We start from the raw sequence: 17062 nt of genomic DNA, 5'->3' as shown, positions 1-17062 counted from the left end.
GTAGCATTTAGAGTCTGCCCTAATACAGCATGCATTCCAGCTGAATTTATGTAATGTATCATGGGACCTTTTCATTTTGCTAGAAATTTTACTGGAATCTGTCACAAACTTTATTTTGTTTGTTTATTAGCAACGTTTCAGAGGATATATACCGAAGAATGATCCTATGTACAAGTTATTCTGAATCGAGAAAGCCAATTATTATTAGTAATAGTAGTAGGGACGTAAAGGAATTGTTTTGTGTAAAGATGAAAACTAGGTAAATAAATAGGCTGACAGTATAGTTAGTTAGCCAAAAATGTATAAAGGCTGGAGTGAGGAGATGTCTAACATAATAGCCAGAACACTACTTCCTGCTTTGCAGGCAGTAACCAATCAGTGCCTTGAGGGGAGGCCACATGTGTCATATCTGTTGCTTTTGAATCTGAGCTGAATGCTAAGGATCAACTGCAAACTCACTGAACAGTTATGTCCCATGTGCCTTCAAGTTGCTGACTAACTCAGAGTTAGAGAGCTGAAGTTCTATTCTGTTACACGTCCAGTCACTCCAGCCTTTATAGATGACATATATGGCTAACTAACTATATTTCAATTTTTTTATTTTGCACATATCTATTTACCCAGTTTTTATTTTTACACTGAACTGGTCCTTTAAGGTGGCCATACACATGTCTATTATGTTTGTATGAATTTTGGTATGTGTATGGTGGCCCGCTGATCCCAACCATTCTACCTAAAAGTTCTACATGTAGGTGGTTAAGGTATTGGTTAAATTTGAAAGTGTTTGTTCATACCAGATATCAAAAAATACTACCTAGCGGCCCACCTAAGACACATCACTTATTGGACTTCCTGTAATCCATACAGCAAATGGGCACTGCTTGAAACTTTAGTGGCACAAACAATACACCTGAATAATGTGATATGGGAGCAGAGTCACCCATCAATACCTAGTGGTTGCCCCTTAGTCTCAATTAAGCTTACCCTATCGCTTTGGAAAAGAGCTACCAAACAATAACATCTCCTATCCGGACCAAGCCTGCTACAGTCCATCGCTGGCAACTCACAATTTCCACCAGGAAAATCCATGTCCCTCCAACGTATATGGCATAATCCAGACAGCTTTCACATATGGGACATTGTAACTCCTGAAACAGGCAAAATTAAACCTCTGTGGAAAATACAGGAGAAGATGGAAACAAACATACCATATTACCAGTATATACAAATCTCAAACTACATCAAAACAGCAGGACAAGCTAACTTAACACTTCAACCTTTTGAAAAAATTGCCAAAGATGGGCCCACACAAAGGAAACTGATCACTAGCATTTACCATATATTGGTCACTTTGCCTACAGACCCCTTTCCAAAACACCCATATATGCATTACTGGGAAGAGAGCCTATCAACTAACTTGCCATATGAAGAATGGGAAGAAATATGGGAGAATGCCAAAAAAATCTTCTACATGTGTTCGGTACAGAGAAAACGTGTATAAAATCCTAATTAACTGGTACTACACCCCAGATAAACTTCATGCCTTATTCCGAAACACAAAAGACAGATGTTGGAGAAGCTGAAAACAACGAGGCACCCTGGCCCACCTGATGTCGTACTGCCCAATAATCGTCCTTTACTGGGAGAACATGTCAGCACTCTTGAGTAGAGTACTCTTTCGGGACATACCACTGGATCCCTGGGTATATGTACTGGGCAAACCCCTCACTGGTAACACCAAAGCAGAGCAAAGGTTAAAGAACCACATACTTAAAGTGGCGAGGAGACTTATAAGTTTAAAGTGGAAACAGAGAATGGCCCCTACGATGAACGAAGTCCAAGATAAAGATAAAGAAATATGGAGAATCTAATACATGTCAGCTATACATAATAACAGCATGCCGGCTTATGATAAGATATGGATGAATTGGATGTAGCATTTCCCTAACACTCACACATCCACATGAACGATGCAAAGTTTTGATGTCCACAAAATCTGTTCTTAATATGTAGTTTTTGAGAGAAAGAGAATGGAAGAATACACAACATGCTCCCTGGTTAGGGCCCAATTTTATCATTTTATTTTATCTACTCCAAGCCATCTAAGTCCCAAACATACTAAACTGATAATAAATAACAAGTAAAGTCACCGTGTACCCCCATTCCATGATGTGAAGTGAAGTTTGATTGCACAATGTGAAATCTTGTAATACTGTGAAATTTTATTGCACTTGGATAACTATTTCCACAACTTTAACTGTTTTTGTTTCCCATTTTATGTTCTTTTTGTTTTCTATTTTGTTCTGACTATTATTTGTGAAAAAATAAAAAAACAACGAAATAAAGAGTTAAAAAAAAATTGAAAGTGTTATCTGTTGATGTGCATCAGCAGATAAGGAAGTGAAGAGGACATGCAGCTCCTTCTGCTGTTTCAATAGTTTGTGCTTTTGCTTTAATGACTAAATAATTTGGCCAGTGTGCCTTTAAACATTGAGCTGTGTGAATTTTTCCTATGTTAAGGAATTGAGCAATATAAAGTAAGGAATTAAGCAATAAAAAATAAGGAATTAAGCTTTACAGTTATAAAATGATGTAGTACATTATTCTTTACTGGAATATCCCCTATGTTGGCAATGCTCTTTATTCAGTAAACCAATCATATTATCTTTTTATGCACACTACACCATTGTCCAAGTAATCCAATTTTTAAAAAATTCATTTCCTTTTTCTCTGTCATAATAAAACAGTACCTTGTACATGATCCAAACTAAGATATAATTAATCCTTATTGGAAGCAGAACCAGTGTATTGGGTTTATTTAATGTTAACATGAATTAACTAGTAGTTTTAAGGTATAAAGATCCAAATTATGGAAAGATTTGTTATCCGGAAAGCCCCAGGTCCCGAACATTCTGGATAACAGGTTACACACACAAATATATATATATATAAATATATATATATATATATATATATATATATATATATATATATATATATATATATATATATATATATATATATATATATATATATATGCCATATCACTGTGCACCCCATGTTGTGCCACAATATATATACTTCTGTATGTGTTCCAACACTTTATTATTATTATTCTAAACTCTCAAAATGCCTTTTATTGCACTTTTCAGGACACTGGATACTGTACTCAGCAGCGCTGTGCAAGGACTTTCAGTGATAGAATCCCATCTTGTTGAAGTGGAGGGAGATGTCCTATTTCTGTATGGGTCAGGCGCTCTGGATTCTTTAGACAGGTCATGGAGTGTTCAGACATCTGGATCAGTCAGCACCATCACTTTTACCTTCATAAATTTTGATGAAATTGTACAGGTTTTACCCAAACTAAGAATCAAGTTTCCCAATATTTCGGTAAGAAATAATCTAGCAAAAGTTGTCACATTGATTTAGTTGAAATTTTATGTAGTCAAAGAAAATAGCCGCTCCAGACTCACCTTCGCGGGTTTTCTTCCTCCTCAGTTCCACTCCAATACCGGGTTCTCAGCCACCAGAGCCCCAACTGCACCTTAGTAATGTAGGAAAAAGATAGGTGGCACTCCGGATAAAATTAATAGAGAGTATTTATTCCAACAGCGAATGGATCCACATGACCTTACACGTTTCGGGAAAGAATTCCCTTAATTATTGGCATGTAATTTTATGTAGCAGTTGTAAGTGGAGCAAATAGTATGTGCAGGAAAGAATGCTTCAGTAGAATCATCCAGTAATATATGGTGCTGCTATGTGCTAGAGTGCTATGAGCTTATCGTTATTAATACTTTTGCAGGACATAAGGTTTTTTTTAAGGCAAAGACAATTATGGTTGATAAGACAAACACAAATCTTCAACAGAGCCAGTGACAACCATTTGAAGAGCCCTTTAACAGCCCTAACAGCTTTTTTTAATATATTATGAAGCTGCTATTACATTTCATTATTTTAATCTTGAATATTAGAAATGTTTCTTTTTAGCATTTAGTCTTTCCAAAATCCTCTATTTGCTGTTTAAGAAATACAAATAATCAGATGTCATTTTGATTTTTGTTTTTTGTTCTTTACAGCACCTTAAGTTTAAAGAGACCAACCTCATCACACTTCATCAGTTCAATGCCTTGGCACAACTTCGGAGATTAGATCAATTAACTGTGGAACCTCAGGGAAACCCTGTTGTTAACTTTACTTTGTGGAAATATTATGTTCTTTTCAGACTTAACAGTTTTGGCATCCAAAAGATTAATGAATCTGAGGTGAGTAGAATAATGCAATTACTAATTAGTCACCATTGTGCTGATACATATCTAAACTAGCTTTTAGTCTATTTTACTAACAAGATTTTAAATTCATGTGCATATTATCCATGGCTTACGTTTTTGCTGACGGGCACAGACAGTCCTAACAGCTGCTGTAAAAACAGCTCTATTTTGAACAGAGAAGCATTAACTGTTTTTTTTGTTTGTTTTTTCGCTGACTGATCTTCCCCTACCCTACTCTGCTAATTTTAAGATGAACTACATTTTTGCTTTAAAGGAGAAGGAAAGGCTAAAATTAAGTAAGCTTTATCAGAAAGGTCTATATAAATACACCAGTAAACCCTCAAAGTAATGCATCTCAGAGTCATCTGTCAAAATAAACATCACATTTCTTTACTTCTATTGTGTATACATGGACTTCTGTATCAGACTTCCTGTTTTCAACATAAACCTCCAGCAGTAGGGATTGAACTTGCTCAGTTTGCTCCTCTCCCCCTCCCTCCCTGCTGTAATCTGAGGTTAGAGCTATGAGTGAGCAGGGAGAGACTCAGGCAGGAAGTGATGTCACACCAAGCTAATATGGCAGCTGCTGTCCTAAATAAACAGAGAGAAATTCTAGTTTACTCCGGTATGGTAAAGCATTCTGCAGAATAAATATAGTGTTATAGCTTGCACTATTGTGGCTAATCTATTGGCAATAAACTGCTTCGGTAGCTTTCCTTCTCCTTTAAGAAGCAAAATAGAAGCAATTTATATCTATAGTTAGAAATACTTGTGGAGCACAGTCTCCATGTCTACTCATATAATTGTGGAAAAATGCCTCCTTCTGCGATATGCAGTACAAATGTTTTAGACACTAGAGTTAGATTTCTGGCTCCATGAATGTGAAGAAACAAAACACATAGTTTTGTTTTTAATTATATTTAAAATAATTAATTAATTTGTGAGCTCTTCATTTCGCACATTTTTTTGCTTTGTTTGCATGGCAAATATTTAGCATGTTGAAGGGTTATTTGGTTAAATATAAGGCATCATTTCAAAAGGTGTGGTTTTAAATTTATATCAAAAAAACATTTGGTATCAGATTAAATGCCATTTATAAAGATGTGAACTATCCACACCAAACGTCTCCTGTGGTTTGAACTCCATAAGTAAAGGCTGTAGGTATTCAGTCACCTTTGTTAAATTGTCGTAAGACTCCTGTTATTCTGCTTATTGTAAATTGCTGTGTAACTTGTTGGTGCTGTATAAATAAATGATTATTATTTTTATAAAATGACAAATACTTTTTGGTGTAAGGTGTTAAGTACAGCAGCCAGTGAAACAAATATCTTCTGTATCAGAAAGTACCCACTACACACACACCAGTATGCAACTACAGTGGTAATAGGGCATGCGTTAATAAAATATTGTGAAAGGAAATTAAAGTGCTGCATCTAATTAAAGAATACAAAACCTCTTATCTTTACATTTTATTTTCTCTATTAATTCCCACTAGTAAAATAACCAATACAGGTATCAGATCCATTATCCAGAAACCCATTATTCAGAAAGCTCATAATTATGGAAAGGCCATCTGCCATAACTCCATTTCATCCAAATAATCCAAACTTTAAAAAAGTATTTCCTTTTTCTCTGTAATAATAAAACAGTACCTTATACTTCATCTCAACTAAAATATAATTAATCCTTATTTTACCCAAAACCAGCCTATTGGGTTTATTTACTGTTAACATGATTTTCTAGTAGACTTTGAGGCACATTTACCAAGGGTCGAATTTCGAATCTGAAAAAAAACTCGAATGTCAGGAAGGCTACAAACATCTCCAAATTGGTCACTGGACTCCTCCCATTGACTTATACAGGAATTTGGCAGGCTTTAGGTGGCGAATAGTCTAGTTTGAATTTTAGTATGATAAAACTCGGAAATCAAATTAATATTGTTTAAAAAAAACTCAAATCAAGTTTGGATAATCGATTTTGACAGTTTTGACCATAAAAATTTGAAAATTAGAATTTGAATACTAATTTTAAATTCGACCCTTAATAAATCTGCCCGTTAAGGTATGACGATCCAAATTACAGAATTAAATTATCCGGAAAGCCCCAGGTCCCTTTTTGAATAACAGGTTCTACACCTGTACAATAATCTGAGAATTTTTCTCAAACATACGTTATGATTGCAGCGTCTACAGTCTGCAAAGCTAAATTACACAGCTACCTGCATAGGCTTATGATTACTGTAGTCAGAAAGTGCTACCATGTATTTATTCACACTTATCATCCATTACAGAGACATACACTGAATAAATACAGTTGAAATAAATGATTATCCATACGTCCTGGCTAAGCCTTGTTTCAAGTGAAGATCAATTACAGATTCTTACTATTTAAAAATGTTTATACATAAAGTAATGTCAGAAATCAGAAATTCAGCTGAATCCATGGAATGATCTTTTTTTTTTTTTTTTACCCCCAGTTGGGAAATTGTGACCAGAATTACAATAAAGTAGTGCAGTCACAAAGCAATAAGATGTTTTTTCATTTCTCACTTATTCTGACATAAACAACACATTTCTACGTACTAGTTTGCACTGCTTACCTTCTTACTAATGTCAAATATTCTTATAATTTATAGTAGGAGAACATCATTCTATCTAGTTTTATATTTAAAAAATAAAAAAACACGTATGAGAGAGCACTGAATTATTGTTTTTACAGGTTACCCAAAATGATATTGTCCTGTCTGAGAAGCTCTTTGGAATTCTTGCCTACATAGCATCTTCTGAATTGCCACAATATAGGCTTCTTGCCCTGTTTGAGGAATCCAGGTAAATACTAAAAAAAACTTTACTTTTTATCATATAATAATACATTATATTTTACCTTAGCATTGAAAATAAAATTGGTTTATTAATTTATCTTAAATATGTTAATGTTTTATACACTTATCAATGCAGGCCATGCAAATAAAGTGTATTTCTATAAACCATTATCCCAAATAATATTGAAGAGTGTATCTTTTAAGCAGATAATTTTGAAGATATTTATTTTACCAGAGGATTTATTTAGTTATTTAGTTGTCAGTTATACACTAGTGCAAATCAAGCAGGTTTGCAGGAGACCTCTAAGCCCCTGCAGTTGAATTGGAGGTAGACAATGGTGATTGGTAGCTTGCAATTAAACCTAACCAGTTTCCTCTGGTGTGACACATATTTTAAAAACTCTGTCTCCATCTATGGTCTCCACTAACAACTAAGTAAGGAATGAATCTTTTGACATTTTTTGGGTTATTTATTAGTTTGATTTTTTTCTGGTCCGACTTTTAGGTGCAGGTTTATTAAGATTTATCAACCTTTGATAAATAGGCCTCTCAAAGGGAAAAAAACTGCATTTTTTTGGAGGAAAAAAAACCTTGAATTTTTACAGATTTATTAAACCCTGATGGTGTTAAAAGTCAGAATAAAAAAATATTCCAAGTCAGACCTGCCGAGATCATGTAGAAGGCAGATGTTTTAAAATATTTTAAAAACGATTTTTACATTGTGGTTTGCTAGTTGGATCCTTTAGGTTTCTGCATTTTACAGTTAATCACCTTCGTTAGTAAAGGATTGTTCCTATTATTTTACATACAGATGCTAAAGGACACCACTTTTACCATTAACTGCAACCTCTGCAATGAAGTATCTTTTTTTTATCCCTGTATCTTTTTCTCCTCAATATTTTTGCATTTTTTGTTAGAATTAATATTTCATATCTTCTAGACCAGTGCTGTCCAAATTATTTTGTAGAGAGTCATTTACTGCATGTTGAAGGGCTGGATATGTATTTTAAAATAACATTTATCCTGATATTTTATACACATAGGGGTAAATTTATCAAAGAGTGAAGTTCCGCCACTAGAGTGAAATTCCGCAGCTCTCAATTCATTTCTATGGGATTTTGAAAGGCGTATTCATCAATGGGTGAAGTGAAAGTTCATCCTTTGATAAATACGCCTTTAAAAATCCCATAGAAATGAATGGAGAGTGGCGGAATTTCACTCTAGTGGCGGAACTTCACTATTAACTTCACTCTTTGATAAATATACCCCATAATCTGGATTAAATGAACATCTGTTTTGCCATTTACACAAACTTCTTTGCTGTTAGAAATGTGGAGCTTATTTGTATTGACTTTTTTGACCATTTGTTCTTTATTTCTCCATGGACTGTCATTTTTCATCCAGTTTTTTTGTGCAAGTTATATCTAATAACAGTTTTATGCAGGTTTTAAAATAAAATCACATCAACATCCTGCAAATTAAATGTTTCCTTCACAAGTGTGCATATTGTAATTCTTTTGAATTGTGCAGATTAAAGGGAAACATATTTTTTTCAAAACGCATCAGTTAATACTTCTGCTCCAGCAGACTTCTGCACTGAAATCAGTTTTTTAAAAGAGCAAACAGATTTTTTATATTTAATTTTGAAATTTGGCTTGGGGCTAGACATATTTTCAGTTTCCCAGGTGCCCTCAGACCATGTGCTCTGATGAACTTCAGTCACTTTTTACTGCTACACTGCAAGTTGGAGTGATATCACCCCTTTCCATTCCCTCCCAGCAGCCCATTAGCAGCAGAACAATGGCATCTAACTAGATGATAGGTAGCTAAAGGTGCTTCCTAACCCCATCTAGTGGTAGACACGAAGATACCAACCAAGCAGGGAAAAACCTAGACCTAAGTAAAATACAATGGGAATGTTGGTTCAAGAATAACATTTAAATGAGAAAATGAATTGCAATGGAAATAGTCTGATTGAAATGAAAGTAAACCATAGATATGATAACAGAATCCCTTTAAAACCTGTATGTGAACAAGGTCTTATATTTTATTGTCCTGACATTTAAAGGACATGTCAACTCCCCTAACACAAATTTTATCTGAGAAAAGCCTTTTAGCATGATTTACATACCGACCACTGCAGTCCTTGACAAGTAATCCGTTAAGAAGCACTGTTGTTTTTCTCTTCCGGCTGGTTTCCAGCACTGTCAGCCTCTCTCCCCCCTCCCTAAGGAATGTGCGCTGTAATTTGGCGATACGAACATGCGCAGTTCACAAAAAAAATCTAGCACATGCGCAGATGACTGTGTTTAGCATTGGCAAAATAATCAAGCTGCATTAAGAGTGACCTCTGAAGACACGCCTGTGTCTTTGTTCAGCCAATAGATAAAATAGTCTTTTGTTGTTGCTATGGGCGCTGTATTGTGCCGTTTTAACTCTCTGCTCCGCTGCTGCTAGCCCATATTTCATCTTACTGCAGTAAGGAGAGCAAGGGAGCAGAGAGATTAACTATTGCACTGCCCAAATCTAAGTAAGCTATTTTTAAAAAAGGTCAGGAGGATTGGGCTATTGGCACATGCGCATTGATATCAGGAAGAGCGCATACAGGAAAAAATGGCCGCCGGTTTTGTCAGTGCGCAATGGTTCAAAGAATGCGACTGTGCAGGGAAACTGGAGCGCTTTTCAAAGCGCAACTGATGCGGTTCACATGGGGCTAAGGTAGGCTACACAGGGATACTAAAATAAAAAAGCGGCTTGACTTTTCCTTTAATGCAGTTGCTTGGGGGCACATTCACTAAGCTCTGGTGAATGAATAGAAACTCCTCGACTATCGAATTGGCGTAAATTCGCCTGAGTAGAATGATTCGAATAGATCGAACGAAAAAACGCTGCGACTATTCGCCCATTCTATAGTCGAAGTACTGTCTCTTTCTAAAATCATTTCGACTGCCTACTTCGCCAGATTAAACCTACCGAATTGCTTTAAAAGCCTATGGGAAAGTCCCATAGGCTTTTTTGATTGAATAAAAAGGCATTCGATCGAATGAAAATCCTTCTATCGAATATTCGATCGCTTGACTATTCGCCGGCGAATATTCACCCATTCGACTATTCGCTAGCGCGTAAATTCGCCCGAATTTAACCCCTCGAAATTCGACCCTTGATACATCTGCCCCTTGGTATTGCATTGTTTACCAGGCGTAACATTTCAATTCAATTCCAGGAAGGCATCTAATACAACCTAGAATAGGAACATTATACAGATGTTACTGAGGTGGTGCTTGCAAGTCATCTAGAGCAAGGCTGTCCAACTAGCGGCCCGCGGGCAGCGCCGATTCTAATGAAGACGCCGCCTGAGGCGGCTCCTTAAATGCCGCCCCTCCCCTCGCAGAAACACTAGTGCGGAGAGCGCAACTGCGCTCTCTCGCACTAGTAAAGCTGAATTTCCGGTTTCAAAACCGGAAATTCGGCTCTTTAAAGTGACAGGAGCGGCTTTTTGCCGCCCCTGGAAACTTATCTGGCGCTGCCGCCTGAGGCGAGCGCCTCAGCTCGCCTCATTGGCGGAGCGCACCTGCCCGCGGGCCGCATGCGGCCCGTGACCCCCCCTTCTGTGGCCCCCCAGATGCTGTGTCTGCTTACCATATGTAAACTTTAAAAGATATCACTAAAGAGATAAACTGCACCCTGCATTGTTTAAACCTCAAATTCAGACTCTAACCCCCTGTATTGTTCACACATGTGATCCTCCTGTATTGTTCACACTTGTGACACCTCTATTGTTTATATCCTAAAGCCTGTACTGTTCACTCCTGAGATCCAGACTGAAACTGCCCACATAGTTCACACTTTATTCAAAATGCTAATGGGGCACCAGCACTGTGTCACTGTATGTAGTACATTTTAGAATGATAGCTTTCCCTGTCTCCTGCTCTGTTCTGCCTTTCCTCCCTGCAGGGCCGGAACTAGGGGCAGGCAGAGTAGGTGCCCACCTAGGGCGCAATCATAGGGGGGGCACACTTTTAAGGGGAATTTCCTTTCTTTCTTTTTTAAACCCTGATTTGCTTGGCCTTTAATAGTTTTTCAACTTTATAAATCCACTGTTCCAGAGAGAATCACTCCCCAGCTCCCTTTTGGCAGCTGCTGGCACAGGTACATATTTGTGGGCAATATCTTGGCTGCTACTTGCACAGGTAAACAGATGGTATGATGGATATTTGGCTGCTGCTGGCACAAGTACATATATGGAGTAGTGATGGGCGAATTTGCGCCGTTTCGCCGAAAAATTCGCGAAACGGCGCCGGCGTCTCGTTTCTGACGCCGGCGCCCGTTTTTGACGTCGGCCCCGTTTTTTGACGCCGGCGCCCGTTTTTCGGAAAAAATTTTTTTGACGACGGCAAATTTTTTGACGCGAATTTTCGCGGGCGATTCGCAAATTTATTTGCTGGCGGCGAAACGCGCAAATTCGCCGCGAATTCGCGCCTGGCGAATAAATTCGCCCATCACTAATATGGAGGCAATAGTGTGTATTTTTTGGCTGATGCTGGCACAGGTACAGATTGGGGGCAATATAAGGCATTGGCTGCTGCTGGCTCAGGTACATGGGGCAATATGGTGGCTGCTGGCACAGGTACACAGATGTTTGAGGGCAATATGATGGATTTTTGGCTACTGCTGGAACAGATACAAATTGGGGCAATATGATGGATTATTTTGGTTGCTGCTGGCATACGTACAGATTGGGGGTAAAAATATGATGGATGTTTTGGTTTATGCTGGCACAGGTACAGATTGGGGCCTGGGGGCAATCTGAGGGATCTAGGTACAAATGGAGGCAATATGATAGGTGCTGGCACAGGTACAGGGGGCTATATGACTGGTAAGGTGGGAAATAGTAATGTAGGACTGGGTGGGGGGGCACTGATTGAAGCCCTTGCCTAGGGTGCAAAAATACCTTGGCCCGGCCCTGCCTCCCTGTGTGTGCCATTCTCTGCTTGCCCAGTGCTGCTTGGGTGTGCCATTCTGTGCTTGCCCTATGCTACCTGTGGGATGTAAGCCTGTTAGGGGTTTGTTAGCATTTGGAAATTGTTGCTAAGGGCCCCTTAGGTGTTTAATCATGTGTTGGGGGTTGTTGTATTATCCACAGGGGAGGATGAGGCATATGGATTTAGGGGTATGTTTATAACATGACTTACATTTTTCACATATGAGTGATGAGGTATTTGCCTGCAGTGAGCACCAACCATTTGGTTTTTTGGTGTGCTACCATTGTTAATTTGGATATGATCTAAAAAGTTCTTGTGGTAATATGGGTGGGGTTTACAGTGGGTGTGGTTTAAAAGGGGGAGTGGCCAACACTGACTTCCATTATCGGCCCTCCTCCACATAGGCCAGTAAAATTTTGGCTCTCGGTACCACAGAACTTGGACAGCACTGACCTAGAGCAATTTTACTCAACCTCTATAATATCAACTGCCTAACCTGAAAAAAAATGTTACCTTTTATTGTTGTTTTATATTGAGCTTTCAAAAGTACTTCTGCCTCTAACATACAGTATGTGCCTCTCCGTTTTCAAAACTAGTATATAGTTAAAAACATCCATTCCCATATGTGTTATTATTGTAATTGTATATATCTTGTTTCTGTATATAGAAAGAAACCATTCCGTCAGCAGCTAGAAGGGAAATCTAAGAAGAATCCTGCTGCAGGGGAAGAAATGAATGATAACAGAAGAGTACTAGGGGAAAGCCCAAGCCGTACAACATTAAATTACATTCCACAAGATCTGCTTAATGAGAAGCTGGAGGTAATTAGCTTCATATACTACAACTAGTTTTAAAACATAGGTGTAAAACAATTAGGTACTTTAGCTACTTCACATTTTGAAGTAGAACATATTGAATGCATCAATTCTGGTCCTCCAATAAAGGATTCTGAATACTGAACCGAATCTGAATCCTAAATTGCATATTCATCTTTAAGAAAAATGTTTTAGAAAAAAATAGTTGCATTCAGTTGAGAAATTACTATACTGTGAGAAGATAAGCTTCCTTTCCCTTGAATTCTTTTTTTTTTAATTCTAGTTAATTCTGCTTTTAATAAAACAAAATTTCAAAGTGAACTTTTGTGCTCTAAATCAAGGTACCTTTAAAGGTACAGATATGGGACCTGTTATGCAAAATGTTCGGGACCTGGGGTTTTCTGGATAATGGATTTAAATTTCGGTTGGTCTTTTTTTATTCGCTTTTCAACGTTTTTTTTATTTGAAATTCAACCCTTGATAAATAAGCCCCTTATAGTATATATTACTTGTGTACAAAATCTTTCCTTGTTAACTATTTCTCAGCTGCAGATTTCATTTTAAACTTAAAGATTGATTTGAAAGAACCAGCAGAACACGTATTAGCAGTAAAAAAAATAAACTAAATACGATTTGCCACAAAATCTTGTTAATGAGGATCCCCAGTTGGGTTCTGTTTATGATTAAAAACATTTCCTATATTGAATTGGCAGGAAAGGATTTAGTTCTTTTTATCAACACTTTTTAATTCTAGTGGGATACAGATGATCCAAGCTATGACCTAATAGTTTCAGGCAAAGGGTTTTCTGGTTAACGGATCTTTCCATAATTTGGATCTTCTTACCTTAAGTCTATTAGAAAACCATGTAAATATTAAATAAAACCAATAGGCTGCTTTTGATTCCAATAAGGATTAGTTTGATCAAGGACAAAACACTGTTTTATTATTACAGAGAAAAATAAATAATTTTTAAAAATGTGGATCTATGCGAGACAGCCTTTCGATAATTCGTAGCTCTCTGGATAACGGGTTTCCGGATAACGGATCCCATACATGTACTTAAATTAAATTACCTTCTTTTTCTAATTTTAAAAAATGTATTTGTATTACTAGGGGGTCAGGTGGCCTAGATTCTATCCTAGCTTCAGGTCAGTTTCTGATCTTAACAAGTCTAAAGAGGTTTCAAGCCCAAGTAACTGAAGTTTTTTCAAGAAGGGATGGATAAATCTTAATAGAAATAAACAATAAAAATAGAAAATTGATGGAAAAAATAAATAATGGTGACCCTTTGAGACATAGAAGCCATAAGCATTCTCATTCTCAAGTGCTTTTAGAGGTTTCTAAAACCATGATTAACTCACTTTCTCTAAAATCACAAATGTCATAATATGTATTAAGAAATCTGAATTTAAAAAGCATGAATGAAAAAAGTGTTGAACGATACAAAAAAAAACTACAAATACCTCTAAAACCTCTAAAATGTAAGTTTTTCGGACCATTCCGACAAAAACAAAAACCTCTAAAAGCCCAAATTAATAAAAAAAATGGTCCAGTAGGATCAGTGCAACTACCATTGACTTATAGGATCTAAACCACTGTCACCTGGTGAATTTTTGTATAGGATTTTTTTTTGAGATTTGTAAAACAAGTAAATAGGCCCCATAGACATGTAGTTTTATGTAGTGGTAGTACATCAGTGAAACACGTCCTGCTCAGTCATCAGTCTTTTTGGCAGATGCATTTTGGTGCAAGGACAGAGGAACACATACATTGTACAGGTATAGGATCCCTTATCCGGAAACCCGATATCCAGAAAGCTCCGAATTACGGAATGGCTGTCTCCCATAGACTCCATTTTATTCAAATAAGTTTTTTAAAAATGATTTCCTTTTTCTCTGTAATAATAAAACAGTAGCTTGTGCTTGATCCCAACTAAGATATAATTAATCCTTATTGGAAGCAAAACCAGCCTATTGGGTTTATTTAATGTTTAAATTAATTTCTAGTAGACCCAAATTACGGATAGATCCGTTATCCGGAAAACCCCAGGTCCCGGATAACAGGTCCCATACCTGTATATACAATGTATTAGAGGAATACATTTTTATTGCCATATTTTATGCAGCTAATGGCCTTGCTTTGCCATTGTAATACATATGTATATCCACCTCCTTTAGATGGATGGAGTGCAGGTTAATTTCTGATACCCTGCACTCCTAGTCTACATTTAAGGACACAATATTATTGACAGTTATGGTTCTTCAGGGGTAGATGCTTAGTAAATAAAAGGAAGCATTCTTACCATTGTTTCATGAGCCTACTGATCAGATGTCCTGGTCAGCTCTTATAAAGTATAAAGGCACTGCCTGTGCTGAACTTCATCATCATCGTCATCATCATTTATTTATATAGCGCAGCGCTGTCAAGATACGCAGTGCTTTAGAACTTAATCCCATATTTAACATGCAATTTTACCTTTTTAAAAACAAGGTAAGTTTCAAAGAAATAAGTTTTTAACCTTCAATATCTCTGTTTGTCTCCATAACATGAACCTTGCTTCCTATTTCTTATTTCTTTTATTAGGAAATCAAAGAAAAGAAGACTTTCTGCCACTCCTACGTGCAGGACCTTGTGAATGAGGCTGCTGATATCAGCTTGAAAAATGAATCCCTTCAGAAGTTGTGGCCCCAGATGTTCATTGAGTTAGTGAGAGATGCCGTGATTGGAGTCAGAGATAAAAACTCCTACATGAAACAATGTTTACAGGATTTGTGAACAAAAATAGTACTGCTAAGCCATCGATCACTTTGCATTGCTTTGCCAAGTCTTGGATAGTCTATATGACCTAGACACTATAATTCAGTATTCTTCCCTGTATGTATACACATTATTTTCCTTGCAACTTTCTGATCTGATCCATTTTATTTCTATTGAGCTCCTGATTTTTCCACAGTCCTCAAAAAAATCCAACCAATGTTCAGGGCTTGGATTTCACTAAGATTATTGCTGCAGAGAAAAAATGATTAGACATCTTCTGTATTTAGTTTGTTCTGAATTATTGCTTAATAAAGGAATACTTTTTTTTACCTTCTGGCATGGCTTGCTTAATTTAAAATAACTGTTGTTGGTTACTCAAAGAATTTTTAAAGGGTAAGTAAAAGTTTGCGATGTTTTTTATTTATTTTAAAGCAATTACGACTTTGTATACAATATTCATTCACGTCCTTCTCCAGCAAGATGAGTTCATAAAACAAAGATCACTCTATGTTTTAGAGCAGTGATCCCCAACCAGTAGCCCCTTGAATGTTGCTCTCAGTGGCCTCAAAGCAGGTGCTTGTTTTTGAATTCCTGGCTTGGAGGCAAGTTTTGGTTGTACAAAAACCTGGTGTCCTACTAAACAGAAGCTCCTGTAGGCTGCTAGTCCATATAGGGGCTACCAATAGTCAATCGCAACCATTATTTGACACTACCCTGGAACATTTTTCATGCATGTGTTGCTCCCCAACTCTTTTTACATCTGAATGTTGCTCACGGGTCGAAAAGGTTGGGGACCCCTGTTTTAGAGTAAATATGATGTTACCGTAACTGTGCCTAAAAGAAATAGGAACACTAAAAATCAAAGATGAAAACATAAACATGCTGAACCCTTCATAGAATCCTTATAGGTTCTCTCTTATATCCAGAAGGTTTAGGGGGAAAAAACAGGACCTATTTTGCATTAAAGGGGATGTTTACAAAAGAGAAAAGCCATTTAAATGGTATTGGCCATCCACTGGTTTCATAAAAATTTTTTTTTCAAAATATCTACCTGAAAAGATAGTGCTGCAAAGATCCTTAGGTCTCTTCTCTCTGCCCAAGCCAGAAGGATTGCCAATATCCTGGCTGTGTAAGGTCCTGTGTATATCAGAATGACATGTGTACATGCAGAGATGAGGAAGTACAGATACTCATCACTATTGTGCATGCTCCATTCATTTGCATTTTTATTCAGCCTATCAGATAAATTATTGGCAGAAACAACAAGAGAAGAGGCATGATCACTAGTGTGTGTTGCCTGCTGTGCCTCTCTGCAATGTGAGTATATTGGAGGCACCTGGCTGGTAGAGAAAAGAGGCTTTATGCAGCATTACAGCTAGATATATTGAAAAGGATCAATTCTAAATATCATTAAA

General features: G+C 37.0%; 1 pseudogene; it reads left to right on the top strand.

Annotated features, from left to right (window-relative positions):
• The window catches only part of LOC108712324, a 43899-nt pseudogene extending 27923 nt beyond the window's left edge, over positions 1-15976 (top strand).
• The last annotated feature ends 1086 nt before the right edge of the window (positions 15977-17062 follow it).

The sequence above is a fragment of the Xenopus laevis genome, chromosome 3S (genome assembly GCF_017654675.1).
Source record: "Xenopus laevis strain J_2021 chromosome 3S, Xenopus_laevis_v10.1, whole genome shotgun sequence".
Classification (NCBI taxonomy): domain Eukaryota; kingdom Metazoa; phylum Chordata; class Amphibia; order Anura; family Pipidae; genus Xenopus; species Xenopus laevis.
Note: the sequence above shows the minus strand (reverse complement) of the source record. Positions and strands in the feature narration are given on the sequence as shown.